Source organism: Lepidochelys olivacea, assembly GCF_965140295.1.
Source record: "Lepidochelys olivacea isolate rLepOli2 genome assembly, chromosome: 10".
Lineage (NCBI taxonomy): Eukaryota > Metazoa > Chordata > Testudines > Cheloniidae > Lepidochelys > Lepidochelys olivacea.
In genome coordinates, this window is record NC_140420.1 from 68,665,026 (window position 1) to 68,687,756 (window position 22,731).

Genomic DNA, 22,731 nt, shown 5'->3' on the forward strand with positions numbered 1-22,731 from the left:
GCAAGTCAAACAGAATTCACCATTGCATGTCTGAGTGGATCCTCACATTCATTAAAAATCCTGATTCCAGGTTGCTTTAGGTTCTATGTGAATGTTTTTCATCATCACAATATCTTTGTAGGTCAGCCACTATGATGAAAGACTATCGTACACTTGAACAGGTCTGAATTTCCATTCAGGAGGGAAGGAATTTGTACACAAAACCCATCCAGCAGCACATCAGTGTGTGTCAAAGGTATGTGAATGGATTCGGGGTGATCAATGACTTGGTGTTGCCTGGAGTTGCTGATTACTCCAGGTCCATTTATAAATCACTGTTTAAACAATAGCCATTTTCAGGAAGGTTTGATCTTAAAACAATTAGGTGGATGTTTCCATAATAATACACTGCCACGGTAGTTTGACACTGCGCTCATGAGTCACTATAACTGACATTCTGAAAGAAATGAAATGAGTGGTAGAAGAGGATCAGGTTATTCCATTAATTATTTTGTCTCACAGACTAACAGCTAGTCCCTGTTCAGATGGATTCAGACGTTTTATATGAGCCACATGGTTGGTATCTAGGTATTCAGTTACAAGATTCTGAAATAAAGTTAATAACCCCAGGTTTAAAACTCCATTGAGCGTTTGGTTTTACAGCATTCCACTCCCTCTTCCATTGCCCAGCTTCTTCCTTTCGGTTTAGTAGCTGAATAACTTTGGAAGGGGCCCTGTGCTTTTGTAACATAAAAGTGCATGCACACAGAGATGGAGGCAGAATGACTCAACTGCTGGCACTCTTGCTTTTGAGCAATGGCCATCCATCTCTCACAAGTACCTGGCTCACAGCCAGTAGTAATACAGCAGCGTAGGGCTCTGGCTGGCCTGTTAGGGTATGTCTGCACTGCATGCAGTTAGACACCCGTGGCTGGCCTGTACCAACTGAGTTGGACTTGGACTAAGGGGCTGATTATGGATGTTCAGGATCGTGCTGCAGCCTGAGCTCTGGGACCCTCCCGTGTCACAGGGTCCTAGAGTCTGGGCTCCATCCCGACCCTGAATGTCTACACCACAATTGAACAACCTCCCCATCCCCATGTGTCTCTGTGCCACCACTCAGACACCCTCGGTCCCCTCAGTGGTAGCCTTACAAACCCAGTGATAATGAAAAGCTTTCCAATTTTCTTAATTTGAAAACCATTGAAGTCAGTGGGGTTACACGGTTGTGTTTGGAGGCAAAATTGCACCCCCCAGTGTTTTACACGGTTTGTAAAGTAATCAGAAATACAATGTAAAAGAACATCTTAAAAGAATGATCTAAACCGTCATCTTCTAAAACTACTAGGCTTTGTTGCATCTCTTTCATTTTCAGGATTTTTTGTTGTGACATTTCAACTACTGCCTCAAAGTTCTGTTTAACAAAGAGATGCCTTAGCCTATTCCTTTTCAATGAGACAAGAAGGTGAAAGTGAAAATTAACCCCATACAATACTTTTCCATACTTCCCCTAAGAGACCAAATGATAGACTATAACGTTGTGGCAGTGATAGCTGACATATGGACTGGCAGGTGCTGTTGCCTGACATGACTTGACAGCTGGCAGGCTGTTCATGTGAAGAGACTGCTGTCTACCATGCTGACCAGTATTGTCTCATTGTTAGTTGTACTCATCTATCTGTCTGTATCCATCCGTTGTCTCGTCTTATACTTGGTTTTTAAGCAACTTGGGGCAGGGACCATCTTTTTGTTTGTACAGTGCCTAATACAATGGGGTCTGGTCTATGACTAGGGCCCTTAGGCTTTATGATGATCATTGATAACCATACTTATGCCTATAGAAAAGCAGTACGGTTTGACACTGAATCAACCAGAACTTCTCTTATTGAAGAAAGCAAAATGTTGAGCGAGACAACCACCTAAAATCTGACAGTTTTCTAACTGGAGTTGGAAAAATGTCAGTAGTTTGTTTAGGGATCTGTTCCTCCCCTTTTGCAACTACCATTGAATGAGAAGTGTTCTGCTGTTAATACTTTCCGTCTTGCTCTGGCCAGTATTTTCTGTTGGATATTATTTGATGTTAATTTTTTAAGCAAGACTCAAGTTTTCTTCCTATGTTGTGTGCATAGTTGATGGTACCAACACGTTTTTTGTGTGCATAGCCTGGCTTTGTATATGCATGCCAGGCTTGTTGGCACTACTCCTGGGAGAATTCTGCGCCAAAAACATTCAAAATTCTGCTCACAATATTTTCAGATTCTGCAAAATTCTGCATATTTTATTTGTCAAAATAGCACAATACAGTCACTCCAGTTTCAATTATTTTTGGTCATTTATTTCAAAATACCTGTCAGCAAGTAGGTCTATAACAATACAGACAACAAAAAAGATGCAGAAAATGTTTTTTGACAAATAGATTCCTTACTTGGCATATTAATACAGAACTCTGAGTAATAATTCATTTAAGCTACAATACAGAACCATATTTCTCGCACCTACTAGAAGCAGTTCAAAGGCTGTGGGGAGTCACTTGAAGCTGAGGGAGAGGAAAATAATTGCTGGGAAGGAGCCTGGGTGTGAACTTGGAAGGTTGTTGGGTATGCGTGGGAGAAGTATGGAAGAGGTTTTTTTTGGGAAGCGGGGAGGGACTGTTAGGGAGCTTCCCCCATGCAGACCCTGGCTGACCCCAGCCTCTCCCATTCAGTCAGGCACATGTGTCCCTCCACCCCCCACTCAGACATCCACTTCCCCCATCCCCATGTGGCCCTGCACCCCCTACCCATCCCCATATGTCTCTGTGCCCCCCCTCAGACACCCTCTGTCCCTATGTAGCGCTGCACCCCCTCCCCCATCACTATGTGGCCTTGTACCTCGACTCCCATTCAGCCCCTGCCCTAGTCTGTCCTCCCCAGCACTCTACACTGTCTGTCTCCCCATAGCCCATGTCTCCTGACCTGACCCAATGCAAAGAAGGCTCTGCAGGCTCTTTCTCTTCCCTAGCTGGCTGGGAGCTGCTGCTGTGTTCTATCACCACAGTGCCCTCTGGTGGGCCTGCAGCAACTTTTCAGCAGAAGCTTTCTTCTGCGAAAAAAATAAAAAAATATGTGAGGCTCATTAATTATGCATGCACGCAGTGGCGCAGAATTCCCCCAAGAGTAGTGGGCATTCAGCTGCTTGAGTTGAGTAACGAAATCGATGTCTGTGCATATACAATGGCTGCATTGCCCTCTTTGTGGATGCAGTTGGTTGCCTGAATAAAGTAGGTGTACAAAATCCAAGGTCAGGGCTGATAACTTGATCTTGAGCATCAAAAATATCATATATTTTTGTATTGTCTTGCAGTAGCATCCAAAGGCCTCAATGAGGCCACTGTTTTACTAGATACTATGGACACATATAGTAAAAAAGACAGCATTTGCCCCAAAGAGCTTGCCATCTATACGTGTGACAGAGACAATAGGTTGAGAAAAACAGACAAGAAGGACAATAACTTAAGTAGAACAAATTTTGGAAATAACTTTATAAAGGATCTCTCTCTATCCCTTGATCTAGGTTCTTAAACTGCTTCCACCATCACAGTATCTGAGGGCCTCATTAGCTTTTAAACATCAAAATAAACGTAAACTTTCTCTCTTTCTTTCCCCATAGTAGGAGTAAATAGATTCTTTGGATTATTTAGAGAAAGGTTTTGGCTTTTTGTTTTGCTTTAAATTAAGCACATTTTGAGGGAGATATAAATGAAGAAATTAATCTTGCTTTTTAGTTCTGAAAGTGATACGGTCTGGGGTCATTTTTCTCTCTTGTGATATTTAATTCCACAGCCTCCATCCAGCTCCTGAGAAAGTTCTGCCTCATGTGCTCATGGGTCAACAGATTCATTTTTCAATTATTGGTCAGGAGTTTCATTTTTCCAATGGGATTTAAATGTTGTGGAAAGTCAGAGCCAGGAGGCTTTGAGGCAAAATTTTCAAACGTGTGCAAGGGACCTCTGAGTCCCATTGAAAACTAATAGGACTAGACATCAAAGTCACTTAGCCACTATTGAAAAAATTGCCCTTGGTTTTAAAACAATTATGTCTACTGTTCTAAAAGCATTATGTACAGACAATATTGTTCTGTACTAATAGTGCCACCTGCAAACATGTACCTAAAAATATTAAGCTGGAACTATGGGATCCAGAAGTGATACGTAAAATTGGTGCGTAAGCAAGACTCACATCTTTGGGTAGAATTGTGATTCAAAAATATATATTGTAGTATAGCACAAAAGCAGTGGCTGTAAATGTACAATGTGAACTCCTACAATCTTTTAGTACTACAATCTTATTTTTTTAAATGGGACCATAAGGCATGACAGTGTTTTTCCCCCCCTACATTCTAGTCTTAATTATTTTCCCCTAAATTTCATCTGCTATTGCTCATTTGTTTGTTTCCCCCTATACGGATGTAAAAGGTGGTGCAGAATGCTGATATGACACAAACTTTAATATCTACCCTTCAGCTGCACTATTGTGAAATCTAGTGGGTGCTGTTTAAGCACATTTTTTACAAGTAGACATTTATTTATGGAAGGAGAAAGTGTTTTTATAAAAATATTACCTAATAGCTGGGGTACTTCAAGTTAATAAATCTGGAGTTACCCCTTCAGAATCAGCAATCGGCTTTTTGGATCCTATTTTAATTCAAGGTTTTCATGAGCAGGTATAAAATGCTGCTGGGTTTGTTGGCCTCTTAGCAGAGGGATTTTTTTTGTATAATAAGCGGGTTGTAATCTCTTCTCATATTCTGATTTTGGTTCTTTTTTTTCTAAATAATAATAGCAAAATAACAACACACTACAAGTTTATAGCACCTCATCAACTTGAGGCCTGATCCAAACCCCTTTGAAATCCGTGGAAAAACTTCATTTTGCTTCAGTGAGCTTTGGATAACGCCATTCTTTGGAGCATAAAAAAATGCAGACTTCTTGTGACCTCTCACTACTGCATCCTTAAATCTGGATAAAGAGAAAATTGGTTTATAGATCTTAGCAATGGATCTGTGATTAAAAGAAAACACAACAAAAACCCAAAAGACCCAAAATACTGTACTATGGAGGGCATAGACTGGCGGGATATACAACAGGTAATAGTAAAATGTAAAAAATATGACAAACCAGATCAACTGCTACTAAAGCTACATCTAGACTAGCGATTATATGTATGTCCATGTCCGTGGCTGTGTCATAACCCTCCTGTTGTCCACATCTACACCTCACGAGCATGTGCCTGAAGGTGAGTAGAGGACAAGGAAACTAGTGTGCCTGCGTGGTGTGAATAAGTACCAGTGTGTGGTGTGTCCAGGGATAAGAAGAATGTACTTGGTCTTGCATTTCAATAGTCCTCCACCCTCATTCCCACAGTGTACTGACCCTCTTCTTCCTGAGCCTTACCCAATCTATAAAGGTCTCTGTCCACCTATTTTCATTGGTAGTAGTGTAGAGTTGCCAGGCATTCAGTTTTCAACCTGGTCGAAAAGGGACCCTGGCAGCTCCAGTCAGCACTGCCAACTGGGCTGTTAAAAGCCCGGTCAGTGGGGGAAAGGGGACCTGGGGCTAAGGCAGGCTCCCTACCGGCCCTGGCTCCGCACTGCTCCTGGAAACAGCTACCAGGTCTCTGTAGCCCCTAGGTGCTGGGGTGGCTAGAGAATAGGAGGTTCCGTGCACTGCCCCCGCCCCAAGTACCGGCTCCATAGCTCCTGTTGGCTGGGAACCATGACCATTGGGAGCTGCGGGGGGCCGTGCCTGTGCTTGCAAAGGTAATGCACGCTGCGCAGAGCCGCCTGACTGCACCTCCACCTAGTGGCTGCAGTGACCTGGCAGCTGCTTCCTCAGAACCGCGGTAAGCACCCCCTGGCCCAGCCTGGAGTCCCCTCCCACACCCCAAGCCCCTCATCCCCGGCCCCAGCAGGAGCCCTCAGCCCCTCTGCACCCCAACCACCTGGCCCAGCCTGGAGCCCCCTCCTCCACCCAAACCCCCTCATCCCCGGCCACAGACCAGAGCCCATACCCCCTCCCACACCCCAAACCCCTGCCCCAGCCTGATGAAAGTGAGTGAGGGTGGGGAAGAGTGAGCGATGGGGAGCGGGAGATGGAGGGAGCAAGCAGGGGTGGGGCCTCGGAGAAGGGTGGGTCAGGGTGTTCTGTTTTGTATGATTAGAAAGTTGGCAACTCTGCAGTAGTGAGCTATGCTGACCACATCAGAACAGCTTTCTGTTGCACTCTTTTGATCAATACAAACGAACATGGCTCCTGTTCCAAGAGCAGTCACCAGGTCCCCCCACCACCTGCAGCTGCTGATCAGTGTGTGGTCAGAGTATTCATAGACTCATAGACTTTAAGGTCAGAAGGGACCATTATGATCATCTAGTCTGACCTGCACAATGCAGGCCTCAGAATCTCACCCACCCACTCCTGTAACAAACCGCTGACCTATGTCTGAACTATTGAAGTCCTCAACTTGTGGTTTAAAGACTTCAAGGTGCAGAGAATCCTCCAGCAAGTGACCCGTGCCCCACACTGCAGAGAAGGCGAAAAACCCCCAGAGCCTCTGCCAATCTACCCCGCAGGAAAATTCTTTCCCGACCCCAAATATGGCGAACAGCTAAACCCTGAGTATGTGAGCAAGACTCACCAGCCAGACACCCAGGAAAGAATTCTCTGTAGTAACTCAGATCGCACTATCTAGTGTCCCATCGCAGGGCATTGGGCATATATTCTATCCTTCATGACTTTGCCTGGAACAGCAGGAACATTCACCTGTGCTGAAATGTTTCAGAGAGGCTAGAGTAGCTGTCTTTGACATATCAGAAAGTTCTCCCCATATTCCACTTAGCAACACTGAGTAACCATCTGCCCCATGATCAGGAGCAGAACCACATCATTATCCCATTGCTCCACCCAGTTTGGAGGGGGAAATATGATCAGGAACTGCCATCCGCAGATGTCTGAAGGCGGGAGACAGTACCACCCCCATCCCCCAGATTTCTAGAAGGCCTCCCTGTGATGCAGAGAATCCAAGGATACCACACCTGAGAGCTAATATTGCATAACAAGAGTAGCAGTGTGGGTGTGGGTATACACATGTACACAGCATTATACCAACGTCCAGCACAACATATGTGGACACTTGGCACAGATATTGGGAACATGCACGAGCATGTACTGGTCCAGCAATATCATCTTCAAATTCTTTTTTGGCCTGCCTAATTATACTTTTACATATCACTTGCCAAAGTTTATGCTCCTTTCTATTTTCCTCACTAGGATTTGACTTCCAATTTTTAAAGAATGCCTTTTTGCCTCTAACCACTTCTTTTATTCTGCTGTTTAGCCATGTTTTCTGGTCCTCTCACTGTGCTTTTTTTTAATGTGGAATATACATTTAATTTGAGCCTCTATTATGTTCTTTTTTAAAAGTTTCCCTGTGGCTTGTAGGCATTTCACTCTTGTGGCTACCTTTTAATTTCCATTTAAGTAGCTTCTTCATTTTTGTGTAGTTCCCCTTTCTGAAGTTAAATGCTATTGTGGTGGGCTTCTTTGGTATTTTCCCTCCAACAAGAATGTTAAATTTAGTTACATTATAGTCCCTATTACCAAGCGGTTCAGCTATATTCACCTCTTGCACCAGATCCTGTGCTTCACGTAGGACTAAATCACAATTGCCTCTCCTCTGCATGCCAGTGTAGGAACTAAGGATATAATTTATAATATGGTCAAAAATGCATGACAGAATCCAAAATTGATAGGAGGGATCTGAAATTTATTACAAATCAACTGGGTAAATATACTCTAAATGAGAGATTCATCCAAATGTTGTTAATTTTGTAACTATATTCACACCTTTTACAAGGCAAGTATTTATAAAAGAATAAAAACTTCTTTCAGTGTTTGACTGAAATGTTGCATCCTGAATGCTGATTCCATAGCTGCTCTAAAATTCATCTAAATTGACTTTTTCATCAGATTTTCTTCTGCATATAAAAACCGAAGACATTTTATCTTTAATTTGAGACCGTATGGAGAAACTGAACAGCTATAAATAGGAATCCTGGGATGATGATGATACCCGTGACTTAAGGGTCAAAATATCATAGAAACATTCAAATCTTGGCAGTGTAACATCTTGTCGCATTTATAAAGATAGTCCCAAGAAGAGCAACTTGGGGGTGAGGAAGGAGGCCAATGATAAAAGCAAATTCATCCTCTGTCTGGGTCTCCAACTTCAAACAACTCCATGCTTTTATAACCTGTGAAAATTGGGAGTGCTACTTACACACCAACCGTTTCATCTGGCAATGATTATTTTTAATGTACTTTATAGCAATTCTGAGTTTTTATTAAAAAGACAGAAGACAGTCATTTCTAAAGAGGAAATAGCAATAAAACATGTACATCTCCTGTTTTATGGAACGTAAGCCTATTTTACTACTTTGTGTTTTATTTCTTTTTTGTCCCCATTATAATTACTATTAGTAGTAACTGGAGTTTAACCAAAGCTGAACCTTCTTGTAGTTGCAGACAAACAAAAATTTTCAGTCATGTTGTGGAAAGGTTTTTCTTAGGCTGGGCAAAATAATATACAGGACCAGCATCAAGACTCTTCACCATAATGAAAAAAGAGCGATCACCTTATTCCACAGGTGTCCGGTCACTATAAATTGACTGCAAAGGTCTCCGTTTCCAGACACTTTTGCCTTTGTGTTTGGTATCATAAGATTATACAGAACAGCTCCTATCACTGCTGTGCTGGTATAAGCTTAGCAAAAGGTTAATGCTGCATTAAGCTTGGTTGAATAAGGCATCCAAGGTTCACAAGGTTCCAGAAGTTCCCCTGTAGACTGCCCCTTTGTTGTAAACTTTATGCATAGCCCTTTGGTTTGTTACAGAGAGGCGAAATATTCATAATAATCCATAATAAACCTTGCCCACACAATGTTACTGGTTGAGCCACTGAAATTGAAATCACGTAGCCATGGGAACTGCTGAGACATCATGAGCTCACTAGGAACAGGGTCCCTTTCCTGATCTTTCTGACTAGATTGATGCTGCACTTGTTCAAGTTAGTGAAAGGAAATGAGAAAATATAATTTCTTGAGTGTGTCTGGAATTCATTGAACAGCAGAATACTGCAGGCAGCATTTGTGTGGTTGGTCTTTTCTTCCAACAGTGTCTGGAGTATGGAGTGATCCTCAGGCTGAGTCACAGGAAAAGAAGGGAGGAGAGGAAAAGTGTTTACAATCAAATATATACAGTATGACTTGTTCAAGTTTCCGGAATCCAAAAATATTTTGTTGATGCTTACATTTTCTTCCCTGTTGACTTTCATTACATATTCCTGAGGTTCCTGGACCTGACTAATTTGGCGAACGTTTTATTTACATGGAAAATAATAAGTTCTCTCGGCTCAGCTGAAAATACTAGTGCTCACAATTATTCTGCTTCTCCAGAGTTGGGTGCAAAATTATTCTTATAGGGAGAAACCTTCCTTCGTGTCCTTATTTCAGGCAGGACTGTTAAAACAGCTCAGGAGATTAAGCTTTCTATGACTGTGATGCAGTATACAAACTCCACACTGGGCCGGAAAGGGATAATGAGCTGCTATGAGCTCAGTCAGCCCTGCCCTGCTACACCTGCAATAGGTGTCAGGCTTGGAGGGAGGGCTTACAAGGGAAGAGCACAGCTCAGCTGGGGCTGTTTGGGAAGGAAAGCAGATTTCTTGCTGTCACTCCGTGAGATGCTTGGCTGGGGCCAGGAACTGCTTGAGAGACTGCTGCCAGTCAGAGGCTCTCTGAAGGAAGGTAGGTCTGACACTTGACTACCTTTGATTTGCAACCAGTGACTTGGCTGTGGAGACATGTGGTTAAAGGTGGTGCCCTGCATGAAGGGGGTGACTGCCAATCTCCCCCAACTCCCTTTTGTTTCTTTACACCTGAGCAAAGACTCAGTAGTGGTTTGACCCAAGCCTAAAAGTGACCCGGCTCATGTTGGCCTTTACTTCAAAAAAAAAAAAAAAAAAAAAAACTGCATGATGATCACAATCTTGCCAGTTATCAACCTGCTGGAACGGAGCCAAAAGAGGCTCTGCATGGCCCCTGCTTCAGGCTAACTCCTGGGAGCTGGGGAATGCTGACCAATCATCACCCGTCTCCCCAGGCTAGCCAATAGGTGCCAGAGACTCCCAGTGGGACAAGCTACCTATATCCCTTGGCAAGAGTCTCCCTCCCTTGCTGCTGGGACTGTCACCCTTTCACCACCTGCCCCATCAATTTCCCCCAGCCGCTGATGTGGTGGTGGTGGCAGAAATATGTAATTATCTCAGTAATTGTAGTCACATTATTACTGTTTTTACCTTTTTAGCATGTCATTAAGAAAAACATGAATAAGTACCATAAAAAATCATAGAAGTCTTTAAAATATATGGTCCTTATCATGCAAACACTTGTACACAGGCTTAACTTTAAATATGTGCGGAGTCTAATTGACTTCAATTGCAAGTTTGGGTGATTTTTTTTTTCTGATTGACTTCAGAAAAAGTCAAGCATGTACATTAGTATTTGCTGCATCGGGGCCTCTGGTACTACTTTGCTTTTGTTCCCCCTTTGTACTCTTAAGTCTAGAAAATTAAGTGACCTTTTTTTCCCCCCTACAGATTCAGATAGTTAATAAGATATAAAGGCCCCAGACATCCCAGGCCCCATCCTTGCAAACACAAATGCACATAAGTAACTCTACACATGTGAATGGTCCCACTGGGACAATATTGAAGGAAGTGACTGTGGAATTTGTGTCTGTGTGTGGGTGTCATAAGTTCTTCTGTTTCACCTCTACACTCTGCGATGTAGTTTCCTCTTCAAGTCTCATATTCCCCAGCTATGCTAGTTCTTTCAAGGCTGTAGGTACTAAACCAACAACAGCCTCTAAAGGTTTTAGAAGGGAGATGTATGATCAGCTTCCTTATACTGTTGCAGTATTTATTTGTATCATATAATGGTTTAATAGCAAACTTCCCCATAGTTTGCTTGTTTTTTTAAATAAAGGTTTTGGTTTTTTTCTTTCTCTCTCTTTTGCATTATAGTTTTCCTTAGCCTCTTTGGGATTTCCTTGAGCATTTTTTCTTATATAATATTTAGGGCTGTCAAGCGATTAAAAAAATTAATTGTGAGATTAATCGCACTGTTAAACGATAATAGAATACCGTTTCTTTAAACATTTTGGATGTTTTCTACATTTTGAAATATATTGATTTCAATTACAACACAGAATACAAAGTGTACAGTTCTCACTTTTTAGTATTATTTTTATTTCAAATATTTGCACTGTAAAAAACAAAAGAAACAGTATTTTTCAATTCACCTCATACAAGTCCCGTAGTGCAATCTCTTTATCATGAAAGTTGAACTTACAAATGTAGAATTATGTAAAAAAAATAACTGCATTCAAAAATAAAACAATGGAAAATGTTAGAGTCTACAAGTTCACTCAGTTCTACTTCAGCCAATCGCTCAGACAAAACAAGTTTGGTTACAATTTGCAGGAGATAATGCTGCCCGCTTCTTGTTTACAGTGTCACCTGAAAATGAGAACAGGTGCCTTCGCATGGCACTGTTGTAGCTGGCATCACAAGATATTTACGGGCCAGATACGCTAAAGATTCATATGTCTCTTCATGCTTCAACCACCATTCCAGAGGACATGCTTCCATGCTGATGATGGATTCTGCTTGATAATGATCCAAAGCAATGCGGACTGACGCATGTTCATTTTCATCATCTGAGTCAGATCCCACTGGCAGAAGGTTGATTTTCTTTTTTAATGGTTCAGGTTCTGTAGTTTCCGTGTCAGTGTGTTGCTCTTTGAAGACTACTGAAAGCATGCTCGCACCTAATCCCTTTCAGATTTTGAATGACACTTCAGATTCTTAAACCTTGGGTCGAGTGGTGTAGGTATTTTTAGAAATCTCACATTGGTACCTTCTTTGCATTTTGTCAAATCTGCTGTGAAAGTGTTCTTAAAACAAATGTGCTGGGCCATCATCCGAGACTACTATAAAATGAAATATATGGCAGAATGTGGGTAAAACAAAGCGGGGAACATACAGTTCTCCCCCAAGGAGTTCAGTCACAAATTTAATTAATTCATTATTTTTTTAACTAGCATCATCTGCATGGAATCATGTTCTCTGGAATGGCGGCCAAAGCATGAAGGGGCATACGAATGTTTAGCATATCTGGCATGTAAATCTTGCAATGCCAGCTACAAAAGTGCCATGTGAATGCCTATTCTCTCTTTCTGGTGACTTTATAAATAAGAAGCAGGCGGCAGTATCTCCCGTAAACGTAAAGAAACTTGTTTGTCTTTGCGATTGGCTGAACAAGAAGTAGGACCGAGTGGACTTGAAGTCCTTAAAGTTTTACATTGTTTCATATCTGACTGCAGTTATGTAACAAAAAAAAATCTACATTTGTAAGTTACACTGTCACGATAAGGAGATTGTACTACAATATTTGTATGAGGTGAATTGAAAACTACTGTTTCTTTTATACATTTTTCCAGAGCAATATTTGAAATAAAAATAATATTAAGTGAGCACTGTACACTTTGTATTCTGTGTTGTAATAGAAATCAATATATTTGAAAATGTAGAAAAACATCCAAAAATATTTAATAAATTTCAATTGGTATTCTATTTTTTAACAGTGCAATTAATTTTTTTAATTGTGATTACTTTTTTTAGTTAGTCCTGAGTTAACTGTGATTAATCAACAGCCCTCATAATATTTAGTTAAATTTCTAAGATATTTTATTAAATCTATAATTCCATGGTAGCTAACAATAGAATCATAATAAATATTTATAATAGATCCAGAAGAGAAAATATTTTTGGAGGGGAAAAAACAGGATATAGGTATGTAGAAGACTTTGACTCACTCAGTTTATTTTAATATTACATCAATCCAGCAGTACCAGCTAAGATTTTCTATTTCATGTAACCCTTTCATTATTTATTTTAAATAGCTGTGGGACTGTCCTCTCAAATCATGTGCCAAGTGCTCTGCATATCAAGTCATATTTTGCTTTTCATATCCAAACTGTGTAGTGTTTGAATCTTTGTTGTTGTACCTTTCCCTTCTTCAGCACTGATCTAAGTGTTGCATATATATTCATGTTGCATATATATTCATCTGCTGGAGAGCATTGTAGTGCATTTCTACAGCCTAAAAACATCTAAGAATAGTAGATTTTTTTTGGAAATGTGTGAAAAAAATTGTCTTATAAAAATTAAATACTTAGATTTTGTCGTACATGTTTTTACAAAGGATATTTGTACAGTTTGAATATATCACTGAAAAAAGAGAAGTGCTTTATTTTAGTGGCATAATTGGGAGTGACACACCCACCTTCAAAAAATATTTCCCACAGCTAAAGTGCATAGAAAACTGCCCTTACATCTTGGATGCCTGTTTCCATTTCCACCCCCTGAAGTCACAAAAATATTAGACACACCTAGTCAGTCTATCAAGCAAGACATAGTCTATTTTGATACTACTGTATTAGCTGATCCCTGTTCATTCAACCCAGAGAAACACTAACACTTTTAGTCTGTTGTGTTTGCACATATTCCTCATTAGGCATTCAAATAAAATCTAAACACATGAAATTTGCATTACTATGAATATATTTTTTTCATGAAACCACCCGGTGATACAGAAAGTAATTGATCCTGAAATTAGATTTCAAATACAACTTATGAAATTAAGTTTCTTGAAAAAAAAATCTTTAAAATAAATAAATAAATAAAATCCTATCAGTAGGACACCGAAATAATCACACTTAAGTCTGGTCAGCTTAAGAATGCTGCCTCCAGCAACTCTATTATATGCCACATTTCATCTCTTTTGAAATTTACTTCATTTAAATGCTTCATTTCCTAACCACAGATACATTATGTCTAGAATCAATTTTTAATTTAAATACATGCTAATATATTTTCTATATTAAAAGGGTTTCATTTTTTCTTTCCTTTCTTAAAATCAGATTTGTGGCTCTTTTGTAGAAAATGGAGCTAATATAATGGAAGTTTTTCAGTCCCTTTCTGATTCATTATTTAATTAGTCATTTAGGGCCAGATTGCAAACCTCTTACAACCACTAGCATGATGAGTCCCATTAACTTGAGTTACTCTGCTCATGTAATTACCTGCTTACCAACGGGAGTAAGGGGTTCACAATATGGCCCTGATAGGATTATATGGAAATCCACCATGTCTGTTGCTATTTTTTTTTCAAGGTATGAAACACTTATAAGCAAGAGCACTCTGAATCGTTAGGCATGGGGTTGACATTCTGTATACTTTGCGTGCCATGGAAGCTGGCTTCAAATTGACTCTGTATAAAGTAGTGCGGAGAGGAACATAGGGGAGGGCCCCCCTGGATATACTCTTAATTAGAACCAGTGGCTGTAAACAAAAGAAACGAAAACAAACCCCGCACCCAAACATAAGTGATGGGAAGAGGCAGCAGCTACAGAAGAGTTGCACGGCTGCTCCATGGTGTGCTTATGGGTCGGGATAGGATTCTGTTCTTCCAGCTTATTTGCACACACCTACACTTATATGCTGATTTGGTGTACTATTGGTGTATAATAGATTTAAAAATCGGCTTGCAGGATCATTATATAATCACTGTTGACACAATGGGGAAGACCAAGAGGCAAAATATGACCCATTACTGTGAGCTGCCATCAGTTTCTCCAGTATCTTCAGTTCTCCCAGATCCAAATCCACTGGCCTGTGCACATCTTTCACTTGTATATGATATAGCAGGCCCACTCTATTTAACACATGCTTTACAGTTTACATTTTGCAACATTTTCCCCCAACAAAAACAGTAACAGACCTATTTTTTGACCAGCTTCCCTACTCTGCATGCTGTAATTTTCTTGAAACATGAAGCTAGAGATAATTTCCTAACAATATTTGTCACCATTTCAAAAATCATCCTGGAGAGACAGCAAAGTGGCTTTGTGAGAGAGAGTTTCTGTAGCCCTAGACTGTGGTGTGAGAATAAATTGAACAGCAAGAGTCAGTTAATTTTAAAAAGGACTTATTTAGGCCATACACACTCTTCCTGTATGTCTTCAGTGCTTGAATTCTGGGGCATTCTGTAGAGACCATTTAATAGGAAAAACATCTGACCCAATGAGCAGACGGTCAAAGCGTGCTTTTAGATGGGGTTATCAGTCACCACCCAGGCGCATACTTGCATCTAAACTTCAAAGCCAGCAGAACTATTTTTTAAAAAGTTTCTGTAAGATACATGGCTCCTGTTCTCCTGCAAAAATCGTGTAGCACATTAATCATTTGCTACAAAAGAGATGGCTTTTTCATCAGTGAATGACATTAAGCATCAAGTAGCATTCTGGAAAGCAACAAGCCTATCTTTCCAAGAAACATCTGCTGCATGAGGAAGGCGTGCAATGAGTAAGTATGGTTATAGTGAAATAACCTTATGGCTCTCGTTTGGTTTTACTTTTCAGTCCCTTTAAGAGTGAGATAATATTCCAAATAACACAGTTTGTACAGTTTTTTGAGCTTCCTTGGATGAAGTACAAAATGTAATCGTAGCAAAAGAAATTTAAGATCCAGCAGGAATATATTATTTCCAAAAAGGATACTTTTTTTGATTAACAAAAGAATAATTTTAGTATACATTGAGTTTAAAAAAAAAATACCAGAACCCAATTTGTGATCAATGTTAATGTAAAATTAACTTTTGCCACTGTATTAATTCCATCCTCCCACTTAGTCTCTGGAGTTGGTTTTGACAGATATGTAGATTTACTTAAATGCTATATCAAGAATCAAGTAATCCTTCTGACATAGCTTTTTAAATTAAAAATGTATATGTCCCTGACCCACAACTGGGTCAGCCAGTGCTCATCAGGTGATGGAGGACACTTTTGCTAGTTTGCTTTGTTCTCTGTGCACCATTTATAGACAAATGGCCTGATGCTTCTCCTTCTGGAAGCTAACTGGAAGATTTGCTTTTGACTTCAGTGGGAGCAGAATCCAACTCTGTAAGAGGCCCTTAGTGATATGTATTATTTAAGTTAAATCTCAGACAGCAAAAGGATCTTGCTTTATTCTTACCATCTAACAAAACCCTTAAAACAGGGTTTCTTCCATTAACCAGGGTCATCCAAGTTAGTGTGGTTGCACGTGAGCAACTGAAGGCAGAATTTGGCTCATGCTGCATGAAGAAAGGCAAGGGACAGGTAAAGTAGCATTAACCAGAGCTGTTAGGTTCCAAACAAGGACTGGAAGAGTTGAAATTTCCCCTTTTCCGCCCCACACCTTTTACTATGACATGTGTTTTGGCTCATGTTCTCTTTATCTCTCCAGCTTCCAGGGTTTGCCCATCATCTTCCTTCCTTACCCCAGCTCTCCAAACTGAGACTTCATTGACAGGAGGGGTATGAACGAGGATGGCTGGTGGTAGGGAAGATGAGAGGGTTGGGGAGCTCAGATGAGGGGGTAATGAGTACACATAGGGGTGATTGTCAGGTGGACTGGAGGACAATAAGACATGGGTGCCTGTCTGTCAGCCTCATGTTTTCCCCCTTCTGTGTGTGCAGGATCTGGGGGGCCCAAGGCCCTCTTCCACTCCGCCCTCTCTGGAGTGTCTGAGCCCCTCTCCCTGTTCCTCCACGTGAGCCTGGATCTGGGTGAACTGAAGGTAATGCAAATTTAAACATCTGAAATCCAGAAAATAAATAGTGAAGATATACAACACCCCTGTGTCAGGTGGGGGACTGGCCAGAGTGGGGGGGCTAGTTTGGAGGAGGGGAGGAGTGAGTGGGCCTGGAGCATGGCTGGGGAAACCTGGCTGAAGCAGGGGCAGAAGTCCCAGCTGGGGGTGGGTAGTAGGAGCAACGGGCCCAGCTCAGCGTGCAGCTTGGGCTACATAAGCAAGGTAGTTTGTGGCCCTCCAGTAAGCTGCTGCTTGTGATATTTATTTGCAGCAGTATAGGGCAGGAGACAACAAGGAGCAACTTCTTACATGTTAATAGCTTCCACAGTGCCAACTAGTGGCTTAATGAACTGGAAAGGGGAGGGGAGCTGGAAATGGTGGGGGAGGGGGAACTACATGTTGTGGGGGAGGAGTGGAGAAAGAGAAATACTGCAGTCTTCTCTCACACTTAAGGTTACTGTAACAACCATGTAGTAAAACTGTCAAGATTTTGGGACTTAGGCCATGGATGAGATTTCTCTCACCAGCCCTGTTAGCAACTACATATTGCAAATATTTCAAAGCATGACCATCATCCCCATTGCATTATAACAAAATGTACTGGAATGGGGATGATCACTGAGTACATAGCAACCCTGTGGCCAACTGGAAAGACCACTAGACTAGGACTATTCCTAGCTCTGCCATTGGGCTACTGAGTGACCTTGGACAAGTCACTTCAGAACTCGATGTTCTGAAGGGCACAGGCTTTCACTGGGCAGTCTTAACTCTGTGTTAACAAAGGTTTGTTGCCATTTAATGAGTGAGTGTTAGAGTAAGGATGTCCCTTGTTCAACACCCACCTCCCCAAGCTTTCAGACACTCTGTGTGGGAGGAGTGGGCTGGTGAATCTCCTACATTACTGGCAGAGTTGAGAGGAGGTAGAGGGCAATGTTGTGCTGACTTTGTGTCATCTTTTGAAAAATTCACTGTTTACTTTCTCTTTGTGCATACTTCCTGCATGCTCCCAAATTTTTGTTGTATTGCCTCTTTATACATCCTACCTTCTTCCATTTGCCCTCTTGGTTTTGTTGCTTTATGATCTTTCCAGTATCTTCCACTTACTCAAAGTATGGATTTGAGTCTATTAGCTCCCCTTTGCCTCAGTTTTCCCATCTGTAAAATAGGGTTAATACTTACATGTATCTAGCTGCTCCACAATTGAGAATTAATTAATGTCTGTGAAGTGCTTAGAACATATAAAGTACTAAGATATTATTTTACTTTATTTACTATTGACCCCTAAGGACTTTATTGTAAACACTTCTTTCTATGCCTGTATGATATGTAGTTTTCAGAGATCCTCTCTGTCTTGAAGTCTGTGGAGTTTGAATGGATCTGAATGTCAAAAGAACAAAAAACTAACTTGGCATATATCAATATGGATAAAGAGCACCTGAAGAAATGGCATGTGTCTGTCTTTCACTTATAAAAATCAGAAGTAAAAGAACAACAGCCACTTCAGTTCATAAGGTGACAATTTAAAATATTTTTCATGTTATTCCAAGATTCTTCTCTCACAGGATCTGGAAAAATGTGCTCATATTCTGATTGCAACCAGGCAACTTGATAGGTTGGTACTATATAGAATATACACAATTGTGTTTTATTATAATTAGTACAAGTAAATGGAAAAGAACCAAAACATGTGACAACATCCAAATACATTTCACAACTTTGTTACTAAATCTAAAGGTATCATTTTCTTTCATAAATAAACACTGCAACAAATTCATCTGGAAAATTTGTTCTAATTAATATATATAAATGACTAATCACATTTACTTTTATCTTTTTTTAGCAACTTTTAACACCATAATTTTGGTGTCATACTTCTAACAAGGGATTTAATTTCTCATTTTAGGTAACTTCCAAATTAGTACAACTCTGTATATCTAAGGATACATCTGCACAGGGAAAAAATGGCAGAAAGTCTCAGAGTCCGGGTCTGCAGAGTTAAAAATAGCAGTGTAAATATTAGTACTAAGGGTGGAGTCCAGTTTCTGAGACCCTCCTTCTCCATCCTGAGGCTAAATGTCTATACTGCTATTTTTAGCCCTGCAGTGTGAGTCCCGCGAGCCAAAGCCAGTGGAACCAACTCTGAGACGTGCTGCCACCAGTCATCTTTTGCTGTGTAGGCATACCCTAAACATGTATCGCGCACTCTGCAGAGGAAAAATGTGCAAAGGATATAAAAATTCTTGTACATATATGTGCAAATCAGCTGTGTGTGCAAATTCACCTAATTACTGATTTGCGTGCAATTGTTACCCAATTTTTGCACATCATGATAATTTCATATACAAATTTGAATGCATATGGCTACCCAACTTCAAAAAAAAAAAATCTCTCCCATTGCCTTCCCTAGTCTAAAATAAATAACTAAATTTCCAATTTTTTTCAAAAGGGGAGGATAAATGTGTAAGATATTGTAATCAATGTGGGTAACTTAGTAGACATTTAAGATACAGGTTTCAGAGTAACAGCCGTGTTAGTCTGTATTCGCAAAAAGAAAAGGAGGACTTGTGGCACCTTAGAGACTAACCAATTTATTTGAGCATAAGCTTTCGTGAGCTACAGCTCATGTCATCGGATGCATACCGATGCATGCTTATGCTCAAATAAATTGGTTAGTCTCTAAGGTGCCACAAGTACTCCTTTTCTATTTAAGATACAAAGACTTTACAAACCCATTTTTTCTGCTGCTTTATAAAAACCCTAGCATTTACTTGGGCATTGCACATATACATACAGAGCACCTCCTTAAAGAAACTTGCACATGTTACCATGGGCATTACAAGTCTTGGAAAAAAAAAATCTTATGGCAGTAAAACTGCTGCTATTTTTCCATATATTTAAGGGCCAGCTGCTATACTTCTCCACTTGTGCTTTCATTGAAATTAACATGGGCTTTTATGAGACAAAACCACAGATAAAGGATTCTGTTTTGCAGTTTGTCCCTTTTCTTGCTACTGCTGGGGGAGAGAGAAAATGCAATGCAATGGTGGCTTCTAAAATATAATTAAATTAGGAAATGAATTACAGGGTGTTCACTGTGTTGTTGTTGGGTTTTGTTCTGCTTTTTTGTTTCTTGGGGTAAAAAATGATGCTTCCTCAGTCTGAAGTTGATTCCCATACTTAATTCTGCATTTGCTTAAATTCAGTACATTTCTGACATTATTGGCCGTATGAAATAACTAGCCAAGTAGTGGAGTACTGTTGGTTGATTATACAGTGGTGTTTTGTGTTATCCAGTAAAACCTATTCCTTACTTTATCTGAATGACTTACTCTGTTCTTGGAAAAAAATTAAAAATAGCATGTTACAAAAAGTCAGGTATTGTGATAACCTTTAAACATTGAGGTACATAATTATGCATGTGAGTAGTCCTGTGGAACTCTGAATGTGGGAAAGTTACACACATACTTGTAAGTGTTTTTTGAGCAAATCATAAGTGGCCTTTCCCTCCTAGCCCCAACAAATACATAGATAAATAAACAAAAAGAGAGCATGCTGAAAGCTTTTATACACAAACATCAAATGGACTTTTTTTTGGTCAAAGGAATCCCAAATAAGGATTTAATCTAGATTGAACTAAGCAACTGTTTCAGATTTTTGATGTAACTAGTGATTATTGAAAATGTTTTGAATTTTGCATGTTAGTGTGTTCTTAAGTATTGGTAAATATTTTGCAATTGATAAAATAATTTTTCTCAAACAGTAGAGTGGACTACAGAATACTCATGACTTCTTGGACACCATCAACTGAAGGTACTCATTGATTTTGTTTTCATATTTGCTGTATTACTCTGTGGATCTTTCCTTGAGATAAGTGTAATTGAATCTTCTACTTTACTTTAGACTCATCTCCGTTTTACATTATTTGAGTCAAATTCTTCATTTGATCTTCTAGCAATGAGAAAATTAACCAATTCACCTCATTATGAGGTCTCAGCAGCACCTACCTTCTATATAAATTGTTGACAGATGGGTTCCAGTTGTGGTCACCCGTGCAACCGGGGTTAACTAAGTGACAGATACGTGGATTCATTTTGAATTTTTTAATCATAGCTTAACACTTGTCAGCTTCAAAATATACACTGTTGGGAAATTAGTGTCCTATAAAGTACTATAGCAGTTGTAAGTCTGCAAAGAAAACAGATTGTCTAATTTTTCCATAGGTAGTGTTAACTGTCTGGACAGCTGAGAGTCAAGCCATCAGGACACGCTGCTTTGTTTGATTGGTCTCAGTCTTGATTTGGCACATGAAAGGAAATGTGAGGAAGTTTCAAGCACAGATCATTCTGCAAGTCCAAAGATTAGGGTGAGGTCAAGTTCACTTGCATTTTCACAGTGTCTCATTACAAGCATAAAACAAAGTAGCATGTAAGCAACATGAGGTTTATTATAGCAATGATTTAACTTTCAGGAGGTTCACATTGCTGGAACATTCTAATTTTCTGTTTATTAGCATCAAAGAAACCTACACTAGTAAAGAAATAGGGAAAAATTATAATTTTTGTATGTTTGCAATGTGATTTTCCCCCTCTAAGTCTGAGATGCAACTTATGCATACTTTACCAGTATTGTATGTGACTGCAAAATAGGCTTAACATTTAGTAAGGTGTATGTAATTTATTCATGTTACATTAATTCAGGCCATAACATTACTGTAAATAACCTCCTCTTGTAGTATCTTCTAAGCCTAAGATACCAAGGCTATTGCAGGAGTCTGTGTGATAGGGAATGTTGAATTTTCAGTGGTGTCCACTGTAGTTATGAAACTTGGTGGGGCCAGTGTGCAATGCTTATGAGCCTTTTCTTTTTTGCTTTGCTTTGGGCTCAGGATTCATATGAAGCAGAAAGTCAAAGGGCAAGTGTGGGGGTGCAAGTAAGGTAAGGGCTTAGGCATAGTCCCCAAACTGAGCTCAGTGAATCTGAAGCCCCAGTGGGTATGTCTACGCTCCAATTAAAAACCCACAGCTGGCCCGAGCCAGCTGACTCAGGCTTGTGGGGCTCAGGCTAAGGGGCTGATTAAGTGTAATGTAGTTGTTCGGGCTTGGGCTGCAGCCCAAGCCCTGCGACCCTCCCGCCCCTTGCAGCGTCCTAGAACCTGGGCTGCAGCCTGAGCCTAAACGTCTACACTGCAATTAAACAGCCCCTTAGTCCAAGTCAGCTGGCATGGTCCAGCTGTGGGTGTCTAATTGCAGTGTAGACATACCCATAGACACCTATTCCCTTATTCTGAAGGGTGCATAGGAAAAAGGATGTGGTAAGTAAATGTGTGGGAGATGTGGCCTTATGTGCAACCCTCGGTACTCCAAGTAGATGGATACACTGTCCTCTTTGGCCTTAAGAGCTGTAAATAGGCAGGAGTAATTATGTGGGTACACAATAGCCTGTTTATCTGTATGGAACTGAGTTTCCCCTAAGGTCTCTGTCACTATTTATCTTGTACTTCAAGGCTTTGATCCAGTGCCAACAGAAGCCAATGGGAGCCTTGCCAATGACATGGATAGACATATGCATGACATCCCATACCTGTACTCTGCAGTACCGAGTCCCAGGTATCACATGATTTCCTCCTGAAGCCATACATCGGGCCAAGGTTGACTTTAAACTCAATCCAGGCTCACCCAAAGGTTCACAAACCTCAGCAAACCTGTTGGTTAGGGATGAGCCGTTACTTAACAGCCAATAACCCTCCTCCCCACTCTCTGCACTGTGGAAAAATTCAGATTCCAGTGTGAGAGCCAGAGCCTCACTTGTTGTAAACTGCCTTACTGCCATTGAATTCTTGGCCTGAGTTTTGCATTAACCGTGTTTTAAAAAAATGTGTTGACATTTAAAATGTATGCACTGGCGTTCAGCAACACTCTATGAATACCTGTTTTTCCTAAGGGTGGGTTGCTGGTTAATTGAGCT

General features: G+C 40.4%; 1 protein-coding gene across 1 annotated transcript in view; it reads left to right on the top strand.

Moving 5' to 3' along the window:
• TMC3 (transmembrane channel like 3) overlaps nt 1–22,731 on the top strand; it is a 391,592-nt gene that overhangs the window by 281,220 nt on the left and 87,641 nt on the right. Inside the window, exons 4-9 of the mRNA XM_084640600.1 lie at nt 122–235; nt 16,652–16,752; nt 18,098–18,279; nt 20,528–20,577; nt 20,988–21,130; nt 22,271–22,373. The gene's annotated coding sequence lies outside the window, so the exon portion shown is untranslated. The remainder of the gene's footprint in view (nt 1–121; nt 236–16,651; nt 16,753–18,097; nt 18,280–20,527; nt 20,578–20,987; nt 21,131–22,270; nt 22,374–22,731) is intronic.